Below are 18,906 nucleotides of genomic sequence, written 5' to 3' on the forward strand. Positions count from 1 at the left end.
TAAGGCTTCGGGGAAGGTTAGGGTTAGGGTTCGGGCTAGGGTTACGGTTAAGGGAAGGAGACGGTTTACGGTCCAGGTGAGCGTACGAAAACGCTTTAGGGTGAGCGTACGTGTGAGGGCGCGGGTTAGTGTTAGCATTCGGTTTAGGATGAGGAGACGGGTGAGGGTAAGGCTTCGGGGAAGGTTTAGGGTTAGGGTTCGGGCTAGGGTTAGTGTTAGGGGACGGGGACGGTTTAGGGTCCAGGTGAGTGTATGACAACGCTTTAGGGTGAGCGTACGTGTGAGGGCGCGTGTTAGTGTTAGCGTACGGGTTAGGAGTAGGGGACGGGGAGGGTAAGGCTTCGGGGAAGTGTTAGGGTTAGGGTACGGGCTAGTGTTAGGGTTAGGGGACGGGGACGGTTTAGGGTCCAGGTGAGGGTATGACAACGTTTTAGGGTGAGCGTATGTGTGAGGGCGCGGGTTAGTGTTAGCGTACGGGTTAGGATTAGGGGACGGGTGAGGGTAAGGGTTCGGGGAAGGGTTAGGGTTAGGGTTCAGGCTAGAGTTAGGGTTAGGGGACGGTGACGGTTTGGGTCCAGGTGAGGGTACGACAACGCTTTAGGGTGAGTGTACTTGTGAGGGCGCGGGTTAGTGTTAGCGTACGGGTTAGGATTAGGGGACGGGTGAGGGTAAGGTTTCAGGGAAGGGTTAGGTTTAGGGTTCGGGCTAGGGTTAGGGTTAGGGGACGGGGACGGTGTAGGGTCCATGTGAGGGTACGACAATGCTTTAGGGTCAGCGTACGTGTGAGGGAGCTGGTTTGTGTTAGCGTACCGGTTAGGATTATGGGACGGGTGAGGGTAAGGCTTCGGGGAAGGGTTAGGGTTAGGGTTCGGGCTAGGGTTAAGGTTAGGGGACGGGGTCGGTTTAGGGTCCAGGTGAGGGTACGACAACGCCTTAAGGTGAGCGTACGTGTGAGGGCGCGTGTTAGTGTTAGCGTACGGCTTAGGCTTATAGGACGGGTGAGGGTAAGGGTTCGGGGAAGGGTTAGGGTTAGGGTTCGGGCTAGGGTTAGGGTTAGGTTACGGGGACTGTTTAGGGTCCACGTGAGGGTACGACAACGCTTTAGGGTGAGTGTACCTCTGAGGGCGTGGGTTAGTGTTAGCGTACGGGTTAGGATTAGGGGACGGGTGAGGGTAAGGCCACGGGGAAGGGTTAGGGTTAGGGTTCGGGCTAGGATTACGGTTAAGGGACGGGGACGGTTTACAGTCCAGGTGAGCGTACGACAACACTTTAGGGTGAGCGTACGTGTGAGGGAGCGGGTTAGTGCTAGCGTACGTGTTAGGATGAGCGGACGGGTGAGGGTAAGGCTTCGGGGAAGGGTTAGGATTAGGGTTCGGGTTAGGGTTAGGGTTAGGGGACGGAGACGGTTTAGGGTCCACGTGAGGGTACGACAACTCTTTAGGGTGAGCGTACGTGTGACGGCGCGGGTTAGTGTTAGCGTACCGGTTAGGATTAGGGGACGGGTGAGGGTAAGGCTTCGGGGAAGGGTTAGGGTTAGGGTTTGGGCTAGGGTTAGGGTTAGGGGAGGGGGACGGTTTAGGGTCCAGGTGAGGGTACGACAACGCTTTAGGGTGAGCGTACGTGTGAGGGCGCGGGTTAGTGTTAGCGTACGGGTTAGGATTAGGGGACGGGTGAGGGTAAGGCTTCGGGGAAGGGTTGTGGTTAGGGTTCAGGCTAGGGTTAGGGTTAGGAGACATTGACGGTTTAGGGTCCAGGTGAGGTTACGACAACGCTTTAGGGTGAGTGTACGTGTGAGGGTGAGGGTTAGTGTTAGCGTACGGGTTAGGATTAGGTGACAGGTGAGGGTAAGGCTTAGGGGAAGGGTTAGGGTTAGGGTTCGGGCTAGGGTTAGGGTTAGGGGATGGGGACGGTTTAGGTTCTAGGTGAGGGTACGACAATAGTTTAGGGTGAGCGTACGTGTGAGCGCGCGGGTTAGTGTTAGCGTACGGGTTAGGAGTAGGGGACGGGTGAGGGTAAGGCTTCGGGAAAGGGTTAGGGTTAGGGTTCGGGCTAGGGTTAGGGTTAGGGGACGGGGACGGTTTAGGGTCCAGGTGAAGGTATGACAACGTTTTAGGGTGAGCGTACGTGTGAGGGCGCGGGTTAGTGTTAGCGTACGGGTTAGGATTAGCTGACGGGTGAGGGTAAGGCTTCGGGGAAGGGTTAGAGTTAGGGTTAGGCCTAGGGTTAGGGTTAGGGGATGGGGACGGTTTAGGGTCCAGGTGAGGGTACAACAACGCTTTAGGGTGAGCGTATGTGTGAGGCCGCGGGTTAGTGTTAGCGTACGGGTTAGGATTAGGGGCTTGTTGAGGGTAAGGGTTCGGGGAAGGGTTAGGGTTAGGGTTCGGGCTAGGGTTAGGGTTAGGAGACATGGACGGTTTAGGGTCCAGGTGAGGGTACGACAACGTTTAGGGTGAGCGTACGTGTGAGGGCGCGGGTTAGTGTTAGCGTACGGGTTAGGATCAGGGGCTTGTTGAGGGTAAGGGTTCGGGGAAGGGTTAGGGTTAGGGTTCGGGCTAGGGTTAGGGTTAGGGGACGTGGACGGTTTAGGGTCCAGCTGAGGCTACGACAACGCTTTACGGTGAGCGTACGTGTGAGGGCGCGGGTTAGTGTTAGCGTACGGGTTAGGATTAGGGGACGGGTGAGGATAAGGGTTCGGGGAAGTTTTAGTGTTAGGGTTCGGGCTAGGGTTAGGGTTAGGAGACGGGGACGGTTTAGTGTCCAGGTGAAGGTACGACTACGTTTTAGGGTGAGCGTATGGGTGAGGGCGCGGGTTAGTGTTAGCGTACCGGTTAGGATTAGGGGACGGGTGAGGGTAAGGCTTCGGGGAAGGGATAGTGTTAGGGTTTCGGCTAGGATTAGGGTTAGGGGACGGGGACGGTTTAGGGTCCAGGTGAGGGTACGACAACGCTTTAGGGTGAGCGTACGTGTGAAGGCGTGGGTTCGTGTTAGCGTACGGGATAGGATTACGGGACGCGTGAGGGTAAGGCTTCGGGGAAGGGTTAGGGTTAGGGTTTGGGCTAGGGTTAGGGTTAAGAGACATGGACGGTTTAGGGTCCAGGTGAGGGTATGACAACGCTTTAGGGTGAGCGTATGTGTGAGGGCGCGGGTTAGTGTTAGCGTACGCGTTAGGATTAGGGGACGGGTGAGGGTAAGGCTTCGGGGAAGTGTTAGGGTTAGGGTTCGGGCTAGGGTTAGGGTTAGGGAACGGGGACGGTTTAGGGTCCAGGTGAAGGTATGACAACGTCTTAGTGTGAGCGTACGTGTGAGAGCGCGGGTTAGTGTTAGCGTACGGGTTACGATTAGGGGAAGGGTGAGGGTAAGGGTTCGGGGAAGGGTTAGGGTTAGGGTTCGAGCTAGGGTTAGGGTTAGGGGACGGGGACTGTTTAGGGTCCACGTGAGGGTACGACAACTATTTAGGGTGAGTGTACTTGTGAGGGCGCGGGTTAGTGTTAGCGTACGGGTTAGGATTAGGGGACGGGTGAGGGTAAGGCTTCGGGGAAGGGTTAGGGTTAGGGTTCGGGCTAGGGTTACGGTTAAGGGACGGGGACGGTTTATGGTCCAGGTGAGCGTACGACAACGCTTTAGGGGGAGCGTACGTGTGAGGGCGCAGGTTAGTGTTAGCATACGGGTTAGGATGAGGGGACGGGTGAGGGTAAGGCTTCGGGGAAGGTTTAGGGTTAGGGTTCGGGCTAGGGTTAGGGTTAGGGGACGGGGACGGTTTAGGGTCCAGGTGAGGGTACGACAACGCTTCAGGGTGAACGTACGTGTGAGGGCGCGGGTTAGTGTTAGCGTACGGTTTAGGCTTATGTGACGGGTGAGGGTAAGGGTTCGGAGAAGGGTTAGTGTTAGCGTTCGGGCTAGGGTTAGGGTTAGGGTACGGGGACTGTTTAGGGTCCACTTGAGGGTATGACAACGCTTTAGGGTGAGTGTACCTGTGAGGGCGCGGGTTACTGTTAGCGTACGGGTTAGGATTAGGGGACGGGTGAGGGTAAGGCTTCGGGGAAGGTTAGGGTTAGGGTTCGGGCTAGGGTTACGGTTAAGGGAAGGAGACGGTTTACGGTCCAGGTGAGCGTACGAAAACGCTTTAGGGTGAGCGTACGTGTGAGGGCGCGGGTTCGTGTTAGCATACGGGTTAGGATTAGGGGACGGGTGAGGGTAAGGCTTCGGGGAAGGGTTAGGGTTAGGGTTCAGGCTAGGGTTAGGGTTAGGGGACGGGGACGGTTTAGGGTCCAGGTGAGGGTACGACAACGCTTTAGGGTGAGTGTACGTGTGAGGGCGCGGGTTAGTGTTAGCGTACCGGTTCGGATTAGGGGACGGGTGAGGGTAAGGCTTCGGGGAAGGTTTAGGGTTAGGGTTCGGGCTAGGGTTAGGGTTAGCGGACGGGTACGGTTTAGGGTTCAGGTGAGGATACGACTACGCTTTAGGGTGAGCGTACGTGTGAGGGCGCGGGTTAGTCTTAGCGTACGGCTTAGGCTTATGGGACGGGTGAGGGTAAGGGTTCGGGGAAGGGTTAGGGTTAGCGTTCGGGCTAGGGTTAGGGTTAGGGTACGGGGACTGTTTAGGTTCCACGTGAGGGTATGAAAACGCTTTAGGGTGAGTGTACCTGTGAGGGCGCAGGTTAGTGTTAGCGTACGGGTTACGATTAGGGGACGTGTGAGAGTATGGGATCGGGGAAGGGTTAGGGTTAGGGTTCGGACTAGGGTTACGGTTAACGGACGGGGACGGTTTACGGTCCAGGTGAGCGTACGACAACGCTTTAGGGTGAGCTTTCGTTTGAGGGCCTTGGTTAGTGTTAGCGTACGGCTTAGGATTAGGGGACGGGTGAGAGTAAGGCTTCGGGGAACGGTTAGGGTTAGGGTTTGTGCTAGGGTTAGGGTTAGGGGACGGTGACGGTTTAGGGTCCAGGTGAGGGTACGACAACGCTTTAGGGTGAGCGTACTTGTGACGGCGGGGGTTAGTGTTAGCGTACGGGTTAGGATTAGGGGACGGGTGAGGGTAAGGCTTCGGGGAAGGGTTAGGGTTAGGGTTCGGGCTAGGGTTAGGGTTAGGAGACATGGACGGTTTAGGGTCCAGGTGAGGGTACGACAACGCTTCAGGGTGAGCGTACGTGTGAGGGCGCGGGTTAGTGTTAGCGTACGGTTTAGGATTAGGCGACGGGTGAGGGTAAGGTTTCGGGGAAGGGTTAGGGTTAGGGTTCGGGCTAGGGTTAGGGTTAGGGGACGGGGACGGTTTAGGGTCCAGCTGAGGGTACGACAACGCTTTAGGGTGAGCGTACGTGTGAGGGCGCGGGTTAGTGTTAGCGTACGGGTTAGGATTAGGGGACGGGTGAGGCTAAGGGTTCGGGGAATTGTTAGGGTTAGGGTTCGGGCTAGGGCTAGGGTTAGGGGACGGGGACGGTTTAGGGTTCAGGTGAGGGTACGACAAAGCTTTAGGGTGAGCGTACATGTGAGGGCGCGGGTTAGTGTTAGCGTACGTGTTAGGATTAGGGGACGGGTGAGGGTAAGGCTTTGGGGAGGGGTTAGGGTTAGGGTTTGGGCTAGGGTTAGGGTTAGGGGACGGGGACGGTTTAGGGTCCAGGTGAAGGTACGACAACGCTTTAGGGTGAGCGTACGTGTGAGGGCGCGTATTTGTGTTAGCGTACGGTTTAGGATTAGGGGACGGGTGAGTGTAAGGGTTCGGGGAAGGGTTAGGGTTAGGGTTCGGGCTAGGGTTAGGGCTGGGGACGGGGACGGTTTAGGGTCCAGGTCCGCATACGACAACGTTTTAGGGTGAGCTTACATGTGAGGGCGCGGGTTAGTCTTCACGTAGGGGTTAGGATTAGGTGATGGGTGAGGGTAAAGCTTCGGGGAAGGGTTAGGGTTAGGGTTAGGGCTAGGGTTAGGGTTAGGGGACGAGGACGGTTTAGTGTCCAGGTGAGGGTACGACAACGCTATAGCGTGAGCGTACGTGTGAGGGCGCGGGTTAGTGTTAGCGTACCGGTTCGGATAAGGGGACGGGTAAGGGTAAGGCTTCGGGGAAGGGTTAGGGTTAGGGTTCGGGCTAGGGTTAGGGTTAGGGAACGGGGACGGTTTAGGGTCCAGGTGAAGGTATGACAACGTCTTAGTGTGAGCGTACGTGTGAGAGCGCGGGTTAGTGTTAGCGTACGGGTTACGATTAGGGGACGGGTGAGGGTAAGGGTTCGGGGAAGGGTTAGGGTTAGGGTTCGGGCTAGGGTTAGGGTTAGGGGACGGGGACTGTGTAGGGTCCAGGTGAGGGTACGACAACGCTTTAGGGTGAGCGTACGTGTGAGGGCGCGGATTAGTGTTAGCGTACGGGTTAGGATTAGGGGACGGGTGAGGGTAAGGGTTCGGGGAAGGGTTAGGGTTAGGGTTAGGGCTAGGGATAGGGTTAGGGGACGGGGACGGTTTAGGGTCCAGGTGAGGGTACGACAACGCTTTAGGGTGAGTGTACGTGTGAGGGCGCGGGTTAGTGTTAGCGTACGGGTTAGGATTAGGGGACGGGTGAGGGTAAGGCTTCCGGGAAGGGTTGTGGTTAGGGTTCAGGCTAGGGTTAGGGTTAGGAGACATGGACGGTTTAGGGTCCAGGTGAGGTTACGACAACGCTTTAGGGTGAGTGTACGTGTGAGGGTGAGGGTTAGTGTTAGCGTACGGGTTAGGATTAGGTGACAGGTGAGGGTAAGGGTTAGGGGAAGGGTTAGGGTTAGGGTTCGGGCTAGGGTTAGGGTTAGGGGATGGGGACGGTTTAGGGTCTAGGTGAGGGTACGACAATACTTTAGGGTGAGCGTACGTGTGAGCGCGCGGGTTAGTGTTAGCGTACGCGTTAGGAGTACGGGACGGGTGAGGGTAAGGCTTCGGGGAAGGGTTAGGGTTAGGGTTCGGGCTAGGGTTAGGGTTAGGGGACGGGGACGGTTTAGGGTCCAGGTGAGGGTACCACAACGCTTTAGGGTTAGCGTACGTGTGAGGGCGCGTGTTAGTGTTAGCGTACGGGTTAGGAGTAGGGGACGGGTGAGGGTAAGGCTTTGGGGAAGGGTTAGGGTTAGGGTTCGGGCTAGGGTTAGGGTTAGGGGACGGGGACGGTTTAGGGTCCAGGTGAAGGTATGACAACGTTTTAGGGTGAGCGTACGTGTGAGGGCGCGGGTTAGTGTTAGCGTACGGGTTAGGATTAGCTGACGGGTGAGGGTAAGGCTTCGGGGAAGGGTTAGAGTTAGGGTTAGGCCTAGGGTTAGGGTTAGGGGATGGGGACGGTTTAGGGTCCAGGTGAGGGTACAACAACGCTTTAGGGTGAGCGTATGTGTGAGGCCGCGGGTTAGTGTTAGCGTACTGGTTAGGATTAGGGGACGGGTGAGGGTAAGGCTTCGGGGAAGGGTTAGTGTTAGGGTTTGGGCTAGGGTTAGGGTTAGGGAACGGAGACGGTTTAGGGTCCAGGTGAAGGTACGCCAACGCTTTAGGGTGAGCGTACGTGTGAGGGCGCGGGTTAGTGTTAGCGTACTGGTTAGGATTAGGGGACGGGTGAGGATAAGTGTTCGGGGAAGGGTTAGGGTTAGGGTTTCGGCTAGGGTTAGGGTTAGGGGACGGGGACGGTTTAGGGTCCAGGTGAGGGTACGACAACGCTTTAGGGTGAGCGTACGTGTGAGGGCGCGGGTTCGTGTTAGCATACGGGTTAGGATTAGGGGACGGGTGAGGGTAAGGCTTCGGGGAAGGGTTAGGGTTAGGGTTGGGGTAGGGTTAGGGTTAGGAGACATGGACCGTTTAGGGTCCAGGTGAAGGTACGACAACGTTTAGGGTGAGCGTACGTGTGAGGGCGCGGGTTAGTGTTAGCGTACGGGTTAGGATTAGGGGCTTGTTGAGGGTAAGGGTTCGGGGAAGGGTTAGGGTTAGGGTTCGGGCTAGGGTTAGGGTTAGGGTACGGGGACGGTTTAGGGTCCAGGTGAGGGTACGACAACGCTTTAGGGTGAGTGTACGTGTGAGGGCGCGGGTTACTGTTAGCGTACCGGTTCGGATTAGGGGACGGGTGAGGGTAAGGCTTCGGGGAATGTTTAGGGTTAGGGTTCGGGCTAGGGTTAGGGTTAGCGGACGGGTACGGTTTAGGGTTCAGGTGAGGATACGACTACGCTTTAGGGTGAGCGTACGTGTGAGGGCGCGGGTTAGTCTTAGCGTACGGCTTAGGCTTATGGGACGGGTGAGGGTAAGGCTTCGGGGAAGGGTTAGGGTTAGGGTTCGGGCTAGGGTTACGGTTAAGGGACGGGGACGGTTTACGGTCCAAGTGAGCATACGACAACGCTTTAGGGTGAGCGTACGTGTGAGGGTGCGGTTTAGTGTTAGCGTACGGGTTAGATTGAGGGGACGGGTGAGGTTAAGACTTCGGGGAAGGGTTAGGGTTAGGGTTCGGGGTAGGCTCACCGTTACGGGACGGGGACGGTTTAGGGTCCAGGTGAGTGTACGACAATGTTTTAGGGTGAGCGGACGTGTGAGGGCGCGGGTTAGTGTAAGCGTACAGGTTAGGATTAGGGGACGGGTGAGGGTAAGGCTTCGGGGAAGGGTTAGGGTGAGGGTTCGGGCTAGGGTTAGGGTTAGGGGACGGGGACGTTTTAGGGTCCAGGTGAGGGTATGACAACGCTTTAGTGTGAGTGTACGTGTGAGAGCTTGGGTTAGTGTTAGCGTACGGGTTAGGCTTAGGGGACGGGTGAGGGTAAGGGTTCGGGGAAGGTTTAGGGTTAGAGTTCGCGCTAGGGTTAGGGTTAGGGGATGGGGACGGTTTAGGGTCCAGGTGAGGGTACGACAACGCTTTAGGGTGAGCGTACGTGTGAGGGCGTGGGTTAGTGTTAGCGTACGGATTAGGATTAGGGGACGGGTGAGGGTAAGGCTTTGGGGCGGGGTTAGGGTTAGGGTTCGGGCTAGGGTTAGTGTTAGGGTTAGGGGACGGTTTAGGGTCCAGGTGAGGATATGACAACGCTTTAGGGTGAGCGTACGTGTGAGGGCGCGGGTTAGTGTTAGCGTACGGGTTAGGAGTAGGGGACGGGTGAGGGTAAGGCTTCGGGGAAGTGTTAGGGTTAGGGTTCGGGCTAGGGTTAGGGTTAGGGGACGGGTACAGTTTAGGGTCCAGGTGAGGGTACGACAATGCTTTAGGGTGAGCGTACATGTGTGGGCGCTGGTTAGTGTTAGCGTACGGGTTAGGATTAGGGGACGGGTGAGGGTAAGGCTTCGGGGAACGGTTAGGGTTAGGGTTTGTGCTAGGGTTAGGGTTAGGGGACGGTGACGGTTTAGGGTCCATGTGAGGGTAAGACAACGCTTTAGGGTGAGCGTACTTGTGAGGGCGCGGATTAGTGTTAGCGTACGGGTTAGGATTAGGGGACGGTTGAGGGTAAGGGTTGGGGGAAGGCTTAAGGTAAGGGTTCGGACTAGGGTTAGGGTTAGGGGACGAGGACGGTTTAGGGTCCAGGTCCGCATATGAAAACGATTTAGGGTGAGCGTACATGTGAGGGCGCGGATTAGTGTTAGCGTACGGGTTAGGATTAGGGGACGGGTGAGGGTAAGGCTTCGGGGAAGGGTTAGTGTTAGGGTTCGGGCTAGGGTTAGGGTTATGGGACGGGGACGGTTTAGGGTCCAGGTGAGGGTACGACAATGCTTTAGGGTGAGCGTACGTCTGAGTGCGCGGGTTAGTGTTAGCGTACGGTTTAGGATTAGGCGACGGGTGAGGGTAAGGGTTCGGGGAAGTGTTAGGGTTAGGGTTCAGGCTATGGTTAGGGTTACGGGATGGGGACGGTTTAGGGTCCAGGTCCGCATACGACAACGCTTTAGGGTGAGCGTACATGTGAGGGCACGGGTTAGTGTTAGTGTACGGGTTAGGATTAGGTGACGGGTGAGGGTAAGGCTTCGGGGAAGGGTTAGTGTTAGGGTTAGGTTTAGGGTTAGGGTAAGGGGACGAGGACGGTTTAGGGTCCAGGTGAGGGTACGACAACACTATAGGGTGAGCCTACGTGTGAGGGCGCGGGTTAGTGTTAGCGTACCGGTTCGGAAAAGGGGACGGGTAAGGGTAAGGCTTCCGGGAAGTGTTAGGGTTAGGGTTCGGGCTAGGGTTAGGGTTAGGGGACGGGGACGGTTTAGGGTCCAGGTGAAGGTATGACAACATCTAAGTGTGAGCATACGTGTGAGAGCGCGGGTTAGTGTTAGCGTACGGTATACGATTAGGGGACTGGTGAGGGTAAGGGTTCGGGGAAGGGTTAGGGTTAGGGTTCGGGCTAGGGTTAGGGTTAGGGGACGGGGACGGTTTAGGGTCCAGGTGAGATTATGACAATGCTTTAGGCTGAGCGTACGTGTGAGGGCGCGTGTTAGTGTTAGCGTATGGGTTAGGAGCAGGGGACGGGTGATGGTAAGGCTTCGGGGAAGGGTTAGGGTTAGGGTTCGGGCTAGGGTTAGGGTTAGGGGACGGGGACGGTTTAGGGTCCAGGTGAGGGTACGACAACCCTTTAGGGTGAGCGTACGTGTGAGGGCGTGGGTTAGTGTTAGCGTACGGGTTAGGATTAGGGGACGGGTGAGTGTAAGGGTTCGGGGAAGGCTTAGGGTTAGGATTCGGGCTAGGGTTACGGTTAGGGGACGGGGACGGTTTAGGGTCCAGGTCCGCATACGACAACGCTTTATGGTGACCGTACATGTGAGGGCGCAGGTTAGTGTTAGCGTAACGGTTAGGAGTAGGGGACGTGTGAGGGTAAGGCTTCGGGAAAGGTTTAGGGTTAGCGTTAGGGCTAGGGTTAGGGTTAGGGGACGGGGACGGTTTAGGGTCCAGGTGAGGGTACGACAACGCTTTAGTGTGAGCGTACGTGTGAGGGCGCGGGTTAGTGTTAGCGTACGGGTTAGGATTAGGGGACGGTTGAGGGTAAGGGTTAGGGGAAGGGTTAGGGTTAGGGTTCGTGGTAGGCTCACCGTTAGGGGACGGGGACGGTTTAGGGTCCATGTGAGTGTACGACAATGTTTTAGGGTGAGCGGACGTGTGAGGGCGCGGGTTAGTGTAAGCGTACAGGTTAGGATTAGGGGACGGGTGAGGGTAAGGCTTCGGGGAAGGGTTAGGGTGAGGGTTCGGGCTAGGGTTAGGGTTAGGGTACGGGGACGTTTTAGGGTCCAGGTGAGGGTATGACAACGCTTTAGTGTGAGTGTACGTGTGAGGGCTTGGGTTAGTGTTAGCGTACGGGTTAGGCTTAGGGGCGGGTGAGGGTAAGGGTTCGGGGAAGGATTAGGGTTAGGGTTCGGGCTAGAGTTAGGGTTAGATGACGGGAAAGGTTTAGGGTCCAGGTGAGGGTACGACAATGCTTTAGGGTGAGCGTTTGTGTGACGGCGCGGGTTAGTGTTAGCGTATGGGTTAGGATTAGGGGACGGGGGAGGGTAAGGCTTCAGGGAAGGGTTAGGGTTAGGGTTCGGGCTAGGGTTAGGGTTAGGGGACGGGGACGGGGACGGTTTAGGGTCCAGGTCCGCATACGACAACGCTTTAGGGTGAGCGTACATGTGAGGGCGCGGGTTAGTGTTAGCGTACGGGTTAGGATGAGGGGACGGGTGAGGTTAAGGCTTCGGGGAAGGGTTAGGGTTAGGTTTCGGGCTAGGGTTAGGGTTAGGGGACGGGGACGGTTTAGGGTCCAGGTGAGGGTACGACAACGCTTTAGGGTGAGCGTACATGTGAGGGCGCGGGTTACTGTTAGCGTACGGGTTAGGATGAGGGGACGGGTGAGGTTAAGGCTTCGGGGAAGGGTTAGGGTTAGGTTTCGGGCTAGGGTTAGGGTTAGAGGACGGGGACGGTTTAGGGTCCTGGTGAGGGTACGACAACGCTTTATGGTGAGCGTGCATGTGAGGGCGCGGGTTAGTGTTAGCGTACGGTTTAGGATTAGGGGACGGGTGAGGTTAAGGCTTCGGGGAAGGGTTAGGGTTAGGGTTCGGGCTAGGGTTAGGGTTAGGGGACGGGGACGGTTTAGGGTCCAGGTGAGGATACGACAACACTTTAGGGTGAGCGTACGTGTGAGGGCGCGGGTTAGTTTTGTGTACAGGTTAGGATTAGGTGACAGGTGAGGGTAAGGGTTCGGGGAAGGGTTAGGTTTAGGGTTCGGGGTAGGCTCACCGTTAGGGTACGGGGACGGTTTAGGGTCCAGGTGAGTGTACGACAATGTTTTAGGGTAAGCGGACGTGTGAGGGCGCGGGTTAGTGTAAGCGTACAGGTTAGGATTAGGGGAAGGGTGAGGGTAATGCTTCGGGGAAGGGTTAGGGTGCGGGTTCGGGCTAGGGTTAGGTTAGGGTACGGGGACGTTTTAGGGTCCAGGTGAGGGTATGACAACGCTTTACTGTGAGTGTACGTGTGAGGGCTTGGGTTAGTGTTAGCGTAAGGTTTAGGAGTAGGGCACGGGTGAGGGTAAGGCTTCGGGGAAGGTTTAGGGTTAGAGTTCGCGCTAGGGTTAGGGTTAGGGGATGGGGATGGTTTAGGGTCCAGGTGAGGGTACGACAACGCTTTAGGGTGAGCGTACGTGTGAGGGCGTGGGTTAGTGTTAGCGTACGGATTAGGATTAGGGGACGGGTGAGGGTAAGGCTTTGGGGAGGGGTTAGGGTTAGGGTTCCGGCTAGGGTTAGTGTTAGGGTTAGGGGACGGTTTAGGGTCCAGGTGAGGATACGACAACGCTTTAGGGTGAGCGTACGTGTGAGGGCGCAGGTTAGTGTTAGCGTACAGGTTAGGAGTAGGGGACGGGTGAGGGTAAGACTTCGGGGAAGTGTTAGGGTTAGGGTTCGGGCTAAGGTTAGGGTTAGGGGACGGGTACAGTTTAGGGTCCAGGTGAGGGTACGACAATGCTTTAGGGTGAGCGTACATGTGAGGGCGCTGGTTAGTGTTAGCGTACGGGTTAGGATTAGGGGAAGGGTGAGGGTAAGGCTTCGGGGAACGGTTAGGGTTAGGGTTTGTGCTAGGGTTAGGGTTAGGGGACGGTGACGGTTTAGGGTCCATGTGAATGTACGACAACGCTTTAGGGTGAGCGTACTTGTGAGGGCGGGGGTTAGTGTTAGGGTACGGGTTAGGATTAGGGGACAGGTGAGGGTAAGGCTTCGGGGAAGGGTTAGTGTTAGGGTTCGGGCTAGGGTTAGGGTTAGGGGACGGGGACGGTTTAGGGTCCAGGTGAGGGTACGACAATGCTTTAGGGTGAGCGTACGTGTGAGGGCGCGGGTTAGTGTTAGCGTACGGGTTAGGATTAGGGGACGGGTGAGGGTAAGGCTTCGGGGAAGTATTACAGTTAGGGTTCGGGCTAGGGTTAGGGTTAGGGGACGGGGAAGGTTTAAGGTCCAGGAGATGGTACGACAACGCTTTAGGGTGAGCGTACGTTTGAGGGCGCGGGTTAGTGTTAGCGTACGGTTTAGGATTAGGGGACGGGTGAGGGTAAGGCTTCGGGAAAGGGTTAGGGTTAGGGTTCGGGCTAGGGTTAGGGTTATGGGACGGGGACGGTTTAGGGTCCAGGTGAGGGTACGACAACGCTTTAGCGTGAGCGTACGTCTGAGGGCGCGGGTTAGTGTTAGCGTATGGGTTAGGAGCAGGGGACGGGTGATGGTAAGGCTTCGGGGAAGGGTTAGGGATAGGGTTCGGGCTAGGGTTAGGGTTAGGGGACGGGGACGGTTTAGGGTCCAGGTGAGGGTACGACAACCCTTTAGGGTGAGCGTACGTGTGAGGGCGTGGGTTAGTGTTAGCGTACGGGTTAGGATTAGGGGACGGGTGAGGGTAAGGCTTCGGGGAAGGGTTAGGGTTAGGGTTCGGGCTAGGGTTCGGGTTAGGGGACAGGGACGGTTTAGGGTCCAGGTGAGGGTACAACAACGCTTTAGGGTGAGCGTACGTGTGAGGGCGTGGATTAGTGTTAGCGTACGGGTTAGGATTAGGGGACGGTTGAGGGTAAGGATTCGGGGAAGGGTTAGGGTTAGGGTTCGGGCTAGGGTTACGGTTAGGGGACGAGGACGGTTTAGGGTCCAGGTCCGCATACGACAACGCTTTAGGGTGAGCGTAAATGTGAGGGCATGGGTTAGTGTTAGCGTCCGGATTAGGAGTAGGGGACGGGTGAGGGTAAGGCTTCGGGGAAGGGTTAGGGTTAGGGTTCGGGCTAGGGTTAGGGTTAGGGGACGGGGACGGTTTAGGGTCCAGGTGAGGGTACAACAACGCTTTAGGGTGAGCGTACGTGTGAGGGCGCGGGTTAGTGTTAGCGTACGGTTTAGGATTAGGCGACGGGTGAGGGTAAGGCTTAAGGGAAGGGTTACGGTTAGGGTTTGGGCTAGGGTTAGGGTTAGGCGACGGGGACGGTTTAGGGTCCAGGTTCGCATATGACAACGCTTTAGGGTGAGCGTACATGTGAGGGCGTGGGTTAGTGTTAGCGTACCGGTTCGGATTAGGGGACGGGTAAGGGTAAGGCTTCGGGGAAGGGTTACGGTTAAGGTTCGCGCTAGGGTTAGGGTTAGGGGACGGGGACGGTTTAGGGTCCAGGTGAGGGTACGACAACGTTTTAGTTAGAGCGTACGTGTGAGGGCGCGGGTTAGTTTTAGCGTACGGGTTACGATTAGGTGACAGGTGAGGGTAAGGCTTAGGGGAAGGGTTAGGGTTAGGGTTCGGGCTAGGGTTAGGGTTAGGGAATGGGGACGGTTTAGGGTCCAGGTGAGGGTACGACAATGCTTTAGGTTGAGCGTACGTGTGAGGGCACGGGATAGTGTTAGCGTACGGGTTAGGATTAGGGGACGGGTGAGGGTAAGGCTTCTGGGAAGTTTTAGGGTTAGGGTTCGGGCTAGGGTTAGGGTTAGGGGACGGGGATGGTTTAGGGTCCAGGTGAGGATACGACAACGCTTTAGAGTGAGCGTACGTGTGAGGGCGCGGGTTAGTGTTAGCGTACGGGTTAGGATTAGGGGACGGGTGAGTGTAAGGGTTCGGGGAAGGCTTAGGGTTAGGATTCGGGCTAGGGTTACGGTTAGGGGACGGGGACGGTTTAGGATCCAGGTCCGCATACGACAACGCTTTATGGTGACCGTACATGTGAGGGCGCGGGTTAGTGTTAGCGTAACGGTTAGGAGTAGGGGACGTGTGAGGGTAAGGCTTCGGGAAAGGTTTAGGGTTAGCGTTAGGGCTAAGGTTAGGGTTAGGGGACGGGGACGGTTTAGGGTCCAGGTGAGGGTACGACAACGCTTTAGTGTGAGCGTACGTGTGAGGGCGCGGGTTAGTGTTAGCGTACGGGTTAGGATTAGGGGACGGTTGAGGGTAAGTGTTCGGGGAAGGGTTAGGGTTAGGGTTCGGGCTAGGGTTAGGGTTAGGGAACGGGGACGGTTTAGGGTCCAGGTCCGCATATGACAATGCTTTAGGGTGAGCGTACATGTGAGGGCGCGGGTTAGTGTTAGCATAACGGTTAGGATTAGGGGACGGGTGAGGGTAAGGCTTCGGGGAAGGGTTAGGGTTAGGGTTCGGGCTAGGGTTAGGGTTATGGGACGGGGACGGTTTAGGGTCCAGGTGAGGGTACGACAACGCTTTAGGGTGAGCGTACGTTTGAGGGCACGGATTCGTGTTAGTGTACGGTTTAGGATTTGGGGACGGGTGAGGGTAAGGCTTCGGGGAAGGGTTAGGCTTAGGGTTCGGGCTAGGGTTAGGGTTAGGGGATGGGGACGGTTTAGGGTCCAGGTGACAGTACGACAATGCTTTAGGGTGAGTGTACGTGTGAGGGCACGGGTTAGTGTTAGCGTACGGGTTAGGATTAGGTGACGGGTGAGTGTAAGGCTTCCGGGAAGGGTTAGTGTTAGGGTTAGGGATAGGGTTAGGGTTAGGGGACGGGGACGGTTTAGGGTCCAGGTGAGGGTACGACAACGCTTTAGGGTGAGCGTACGTGTGAGGGCGCGGGTTAGTGTTAGCGTACGGGTTACGATTAGGCGACTGGTGAGGGTAAGGGTTCGGGGAAGGGTTAGGGTTAGGGTTCAGGCTATGGTTAGGGTTAGGGGACGGGGACGGTTTAGGGTCCAGGTCCGCATACGACAACGCTTTAGGGTGAGCGTACATGTGAGGGCGCGGGTTAGTGTTAGCGTACGGGTTAGGATTAGGTGACGGGTGAGGGTAAGGCTTCGGGGAAGGGTTAGGGTTAGGGTTAGGGCTAGGGTTAGGGTTAGGGGACGGGGACGGTTTAGGGTCCAGGTGAGATTATGACAATGCTTTAGGCTGAGCGTACGTGTGAGGGCGCGTGTTAGTGTTAGCGTATGGGTTAGGAACAGGGGACGGGTGATGGTAAGGCTTCGGGGAAGGGTTAGGGTTAGGGTTCGGGCTAGGGTTAGGGTTAGGGGACGGGGACGGTTTAGGGTCCAGGTGAGGGTACGACAACCCTTTAGGGTGAGCGTACGTGTGAGGGCGTGGGTTAGTGTTAGCGTACGGGTTAGGATTAGGGGACGGGTGAGGGTAAGGCTTCGGGGAAGGGTTAGGGTTAGGGTTCGGGCTAGGGTTCGGGTTAGGGGACAGGGACGGTTTAGGGTCCAGGTGAGGGTACAACAACGCTTTAGGGTGAGCGTACGTGTGAGGGCGTGGATTAGTGTTAGCGTACGGGTTAGGATTAGGGGACGGTTAAGGGTAAGGGTTCGGGGAAGGGTTAGGATTAGGGTTCGGGCTAGGGTTACGGTTAGGGGACGAGGACGGTTTAGGGTCCAGGTCCGCATACGACAACGCTTTAGGGTGAGCGTACATGTGAGGGCATGGGTTAGTGTTAGCGTACGGGTTAGGCTTAGGGGCGGGTGAGGGTAAGGGTTCGGGGAAGGATTAGGGTTAGGGTTCGGGCTAGAGTTAGGGTTAGATGACGGGAAAGGTTTAGGGTCCAGGTGAGGGTACGACAATGCTTTAGGGTGAGCGTTTGTGTGACGGCGCGGGTTAGTGTTAGCGTATGGGTTAGGATTAGGGGACGGGGGAGGGTAAGGCTTCAGGGAAGGGTTAGGGTTAGGGTTCGGGCTAGGGTTAGGGTTAGGGGACGGGGACGGGGACGGTTTAGGGTCCAGGTCCGCATACGACAACGCTTTAGGGTGAGCGTACATGTGAGGGCGCGGGTTAGTGTTAGCGTACGGGTTAGGATGAGGAGACGGGTGAGGTTAAGGCTTCGGGGAAGCGTTAGGGTTAGGTTTCGGGCTAGGGTTAGGGTTAGGGGACGGGGACGGTTTAGGGTCCAGGTGAGGGTACGACAACGCTTTATGGTGAGCGTGCATGTGAGGGCGCGGGTTACTGTTAGCGTACGGTTTAGGATTAGGGGACGCGTGAGGGTAAGGCTTTGGGGAGCGGTTAGGGTTAGGGTTCGGGCTAGGGTTAGGGTTAGGGGACGGGGACGGTTTAGGGTCCAGGTGAGGATACGACAACACTTTAGGGTGAGCGTACGTGTGAGGGCGCGGGTTAGTTTTGTGTACAGGTTAGGATTAGGTGACAGGTGAGGGTAAGGGTTCGGGGAAGGGTTAGGTTTAGGGTTCGGGTTAGGCTCACCGTTAGGGTTCGGGGACGGTTTAGGGTCCAGGTGAGTGTACGACAATGTTTTAGGTTGAGCGGACGTGTGAGGGCGCGGGTTAGTGTAAGCGTACAGGTTAGGATTAGGGGACGGGTGAGGGTAAGGCTTCGGGGAAGGGTTAGGGTGCGGGTTCGGGCTAGGGTTAGGGTTAGGGGACGGGGACGTTTTAGGGTCCAGGTGAGGGTATGACAACGCTTTAGTGTGAGTGTACGTGTGAGGGCATGGGTTAGTGTTAGCGTACGGGTTAGGCTTAGGGGACGGGTGAGGGTAAGGTTTCGGGGAAGGGTTAGGGTTAGGGTTCGGGCGAGAGATAGGGTTAGATGACGGGAAAGGTTTAGGGTCCAGGTGAGGGTACGACAATGCTTTAGGGTGAGCGTTTGTGTGACGGCGCGGGTTAGTGTTAGCGTAAGGTTTAGGAGTAGGGGACGGGTGAGGGTAAAGCTTCGGGGAAGGTTTAGGGTTAGAGTTCGCGCTAGGGTTAGGGTTAGGGGATGGGGACGGTTTAGGGTTCAGGTGAGGGTACGACAACGCTTTAGGGTGAGCGTACGTGTGAGGGCGTGGGTTAGTGTTAGCGTACGGATTAGGATTAGGGGACGGGTGAGGGTAAGGCTTTGGGGAGGGGTTAGGGTTAGGGTTCCGGCTAGGGTTAGTGTTAGGGTTAGGGTACAGTTTAGGGTCCAGGTGAGGATACGACAACGCTTTAGGGTGAGCGTACGTGTGAGGGCGCGGGTTAGTGTTAGCGTACAGGTTAGGAGTAGGGGACGGGTGAGGGTAAGGCTTCGGGGAAGTGTTAGGGTTAGGGTTCGGGCTAAGGTTAGGGTTAGGGGACGGGTACAGTTTAGGGTCCAGGTGAGGGTACGACAATGCTTTAGGGTGAGCGTACATGTGAGGGCGCTGTTTAGTGTTAGCGTACGGGTTAGGATTAGGGGAAGGGTGAGGGTAAGGCTTCGGGGAACGGTTAGGGTTAGGGTTTGTGCTAGGGTTAGGGTTAGGGGACGGTGACGGTTTAGGGTCCATGTGAATGTACGACAACGCTTTAGGGTGAGCGTACTTGTGAGGGCGGGGGTTAGTGTTAGGGTACGGGTTAGGATTAGGGGACAGGTGAGGGTAAGGCTTCGGGGAAGGGTTAGGGTTAGGGTTCGGGCTAGGGTTAGGGTTATGGGACGGGGACGGTTTAGGGTCCAGGTGAGGGTACGACAATGCTTTAGGGTGAGCGTACGTGTGAGGGCGTGGGTTAGTGTTAGCGTACGGGTTAGGATTAGGGGACGGGTGAGGGTAAGGCTTCGGGGAAGGGTTAGGGTTAGGGTTCGGGCTAGGGTTCGGGTTAGGGGACAGGGACGGTTTAGGGTCCAGGTGAGGGTACAACA

This window comes from Leucopleurus acutus (genome assembly GCF_964270905.1).
Source record: "Leucopleurus acutus genome assembly, chromosome: 17".
Classification (NCBI taxonomy): domain Eukaryota; kingdom Metazoa; phylum Chordata; class Mammalia; order Artiodactyla; family Delphinidae; genus Leucopleurus; species Leucopleurus acutus.